Genomic DNA, 4,934 nt, shown 5'->3' with positions numbered 1-4,934 from the left:
ATCAATTTATAACTTTTTATTATTATAATTCACATTTTAAATTCATCCTTACTTACGCTAACTCTCAAACGTATGTAGACTTCCTCAAAACGTTAGTTTTACAAAATTAGCTATTAAAGTATAAAAGTATACAAGATTTTCGAAAAAGAAATATTCGGTTTAGGAGTTTAATTCACGGATACAAATATAAATTTTACGCTAGATTTTTTCAAACATAATAAAACAAATTATGAAAATTAATATATTTTTACCATTTAAATTGTTGAAAAATATTTAATTAGAACAATTTGAATGATATAATGATAGACGTGAATCTACAAATTAACATACACGTTTAAAAAAGATTAAACTCATATGTCCAAGTTGAAAATTTTGGATATTAAAGATATGTTTAGATTGATTCCAAAATAGCATTTAACGTTTTCAAAATTACATACTCTGTAATGGTTGTTTAATTATGGAAAATTAATGTTGATATATAAAATTAAATATTATTTTAATTTTGAATAATTATGAAGAAAAGTGATCAAACTCAACTAGAAAAATATATTAAAATTATAATTTAAGAAAGAAAGAAAGAAAGAAAGCGGTGGTTCAATGAATTTGGGAAAAGGAAGTTTGGATGCACTTAGCATATGCATACCTCCACCCTATATCACTTTTAAGAGAATATTATTATTAGTTGATCAATTAATTAGAAAAATATGTTTAATTATTAATATTACAAAATGACTTCTTTTTTGGAGTAAATTTATTTTAACTCAATTATAATGAAAATAAAATTTAAACTTTGGTTCATTACATTGCAAGTGACTCAAACCCAATACTCCTCTAGAAATACACTTGAAAATGTATGGTTAATTTATTAATACAAAATTAATTTTGAATGAATAAATAAAATGAGAATTCAAAGTAATGAGTATTTGAAGTATATGGTTGTAATAAACACATTTAAATTGAGGGGGGTTATTTTAATTTGGTAAAGTTGAAATATGAGAGGGAATTGCACTGAGGGACATAAATAAGCTTTTAATTTGATTCCAAAATGCAATTGCGTTTGTTTTGTTGATTCTTTTTATAGACCCACATGGCTACTACTAATTCTACTCTAATGTGAAGAAATTTCAAAGGGTTTTCTTTTCTTCTTTGTATTTAAATTCTCATTGCTTTTCTTTTGATTACGCACCAAAACTGACCTCATTTTCTTCCAAATCAAAAGTGGGTGAGTTTGTGACCCACAATGCCACCATTATATTTATATCATAACCCCCATTAACCACAAATGAATACAAATATTGTGAATGTACGAATGAATCAAGTCAATGAACACATTTGACTCTCATGCATCTATGTTATCTTAGTTTGTAAGAATTGGAAAATTATACTAATTTGAATTTTAGTTTAGAAAGATATTTAAAAAAAACAGAACTTTTAGATTAATAAAAAAAATTCTTTTGATCTCTTACATAAATTAAACTAAATCCAATAAAACGGTTTTGAATTTTTTTTTTTAAAAAAAAAACAACCAAGTTTTTAAAATTGATTAATGAAATTTTTTGATATTTTTTTAGAAACAATAATAATAAAACAAAGGAAACAAATTAAATTTCAATTTGGTTGCTAATTTTGTAGGTTAATGAAAAAAAAATGTTTTGGTGAAATAAAATAAACCTAAATGTATCAAACCAAATCTATACCTTTTTTTTTAATGGGGAAAAATCCAAATCTATATTTTTTCTCGTTAATGAGATATTTTTATATTTAAAAAAAATGTTCGAGTTGATAAATGAAATATTTTTTATTAAATGAAATGAAGTTAATTTTCAAATTGATAAAAAAATATATTTGGAGATTATCAAAAAAAATTATATATTAAAGATAATAAATTAAATCAAATCCAAACTAATAAAATGGAAAGTTCAAAAATCAAATTCACATTTTTCTCAAGTTTGCTCGAGCAAAGACTTTATCAATGTTTTTTACCATACATCTATTTTCTACTATCCATCTATTGAAATTTCATTCGTGAAAGTCAAATATGGCCCACCACAACTTCGAAGGCTAAGGGCCTAGGCCAATTAAGCCTTCACAACCAATTGGCTCGCTTCAATCTTGAAGGTCGAGGCCAATGAGTCTCTCAAGAGTGGATAATCCAGATTGACCTTCTATTTTGAAACGTCTATTGTGGCTAAGTTGAGCTCTTGAGTGTCTAGTTTCTAAATAGGTAGATGAAGTACTTTTTTAATTCTAAAGGGATAAGGAAAACTTTTGAACTCCATTACAAATGAAACATGGCAAACATTTTAAAAGGTAAGTTTATCTTTATACTTTAATAGCTTGTTTTGAGTTTTTATGTTGTGATTCAACTTAAGCATTAAAGTGTTTGTAGCAAACACCCCAACGATATATTTGTTTATTTTTGCTTGTGAACTCCACTCCAAATTAAAAATTTGTCATTGGTAGTATATGACCACTTATTTTATTTTTTTTTCATTTCGATTAGAAATAATAATGTAAAGAATTTTGTGAAAGAAGATTATTAGATGATATAATTACACAAATTGTATATGAAAATGTGAAGTCAAACTAGAAACAATACTTAGTTTTCTTGTTGGTGCAAGAAATTTGTGCATGTTTTGGTGCACATATGACCCACTCGTCTAGCTCAAATATGTTGTTTGGAGTTGATGTATCATAGCATTATTCATATCAATATGGTATCGAGTCGAGAACACTTTGATGCATAAATTAACACATGAAGTATTTAGTTTGACAAAGCACATATCAGATCTTAAGGTGATTATTGGTATATGTTTTTTCTACAAGATCTACCGGAGGTATGTGCAAAATCAATATTGTCAAAATTTGGTACACAATCATTCAAAGTTGGAGAGTGTAGTCTCAAGCTCTGCACAATCATTCTTTTATTTGGTGAAATTTGATAAGGTGGGCTAGCTGACTTGAAACCCAGTGTCTGACTTTTTATTTTTGAATGTGTGGACGTATATGCAAGCTTTGAGTGCTCATTGAGGTTGGACCTTGTCTTTTGGATGACCTATGTATAAATAGAGATAGATGATGACTACCAAATGTATAAGCAAAATTTTAAATAACAAATATGGAAAACAACTTGACAGTAATCATTTTCACCAAGACAAATGGGATTAGAGTTAATTGACACACGTCAATAATCTTTTTCAAACAAGCATTATTAGCCTCTTTTTTTTTTTTTTTTTTTTGTTCAAATATAGATAACTAAATGATATATCAATTTTCAAAATAGTAATAAATGTCTTGCTTGTTTGCTCAAACTGGCAAAAACAATTTAATAGCGAACCTAATCATTAACATATGAAAAGAAAGAAAAGGTACGCGCATATATTAATAGTTAATTTTAAAACACAAATTGTCAAGGTTTAAGTTAATTCACACATTATATACCATGTAAAAAAAAACCCCTCACAAACATAAATTTATATATACTTTTTAATAATAAACTTACAATTTAGAGCTAGTTTGGTAACGTTTTCGTTTTCTGTTCTCTGTTATTGATTTTCTGTTCTTTTTTTTAGAACAAGAAGCAATAATTTGTTTGATAACTGTTTCGTTTTCCTGTTTCTTGAAAAAAGAAACAGAAACAGAAAATGTGTTTGATAACTATTTCTTGTTTCTTTACTTTCTTTGAAATTTATTTTTTATTTTATTCACATTTAATTCAATTAAACATCAAGCAAAATTATATGTCTTCCATTAAACATAAAAAAAAAAAAAAATTATCAAACCTAGATAGAAAGGTTTTCTTGTAATCTTATGGAGAACGAGATGAATATTGAGATCTGAAAAATAGAGCCGACGAGAAGAAGATGAAAGCCCAAGGCAAAGAGGAAGACAAAAACTTACAGCTAAAACACAGATTTGACAAAAACCCACAAATTCTGTGAAACCCCATAGCGAAAACACAATTCATGCAAAGAGGAAGAAGAAAACCCAGATCTAGCGAAGAGGAAGGTGTTGTGTAAGGGAAGACGATGAGAGGTGAAGAGGAAGACAACGAAGATGATGAGAGAAATATTTGGAAAAGATGAAGGAGATAAGAGGAAGAAAAAAAAATCACGTGGAGAGTGGTTATTTGGAGAAGAAGATGGAAATAAGAGGAAGAAAAAGGAAATCATACGAGAAAAATGGAATAGGAAAAGAATTGAAAAAAAGTAAAAGAAAACCAATAAAAAGAGTTGAGAAAAAGAAAAGAAAACCAATAGAAACAATTGAGAAAAAGAAAATAAACCAATAGAAAAAATTGAGAAACATGAACGAGATAAACTACTTTTTTCTCGTTTCCAATAATTCCTTATAAAATGAGAAACGTTTTTACTTTTTTAAAAAAGAGAAATAGAAGACGTTACCAAACATATTCGTTTTTAAAAAAATAAAAACAGAAATAAAAAATGTTATCAAACGAACACGATCTAGTAAATTAAATAGAATACTAAAATTGTGGAAGAAATATTAACATAAGAATATACACAATATCAAACTTTTGAAAAGCACAAATCAAAAAGTTATAAAATATATTTATAATTAATCCAATTAAAACAAAAATAGGTAGTAGATGATGTGTACTCTAGATGGAATGGATTTTTTTTTTTTTTTTTTTTTTGACTCAATGTAGGTAAGATTGGGTGTCATTGATTATCAATATAATAATAGTATAAGCCAAATAAAAAAAAGTTGAATTATACACTTAAAAAATTAGTAGTAATATTTTTGTAGAAAAAGAAATTGAAAAGAGAAGAAGAAGAAGAAGAAGGTTTCATTAATGAAAAGAGGTACAAATATAAGAAGACATATAAAAGAGTCCAAAATGCATGGACAAGAAAGCAGTGGAAAAAATTGAAAGAGAGATTATTGGACAAATTGACAGCCTTTATATGGGT

This window comes from Cucumis sativus, chromosome 4, assembly GCF_000004075.3.
Source record: "Cucumis sativus cultivar 9930 chromosome 4, Cucumber_9930_V3, whole genome shotgun sequence".
In the NCBI taxonomy this organism is placed as follows: domain Eukaryota; kingdom Viridiplantae; phylum Streptophyta; class Magnoliopsida; order Cucurbitales; family Cucurbitaceae; genus Cucumis; species Cucumis sativus.
The sequence above is the reverse complement of the archived record's forward strand: the minus strand, read 5'-3'. Positions refer to the sequence as shown.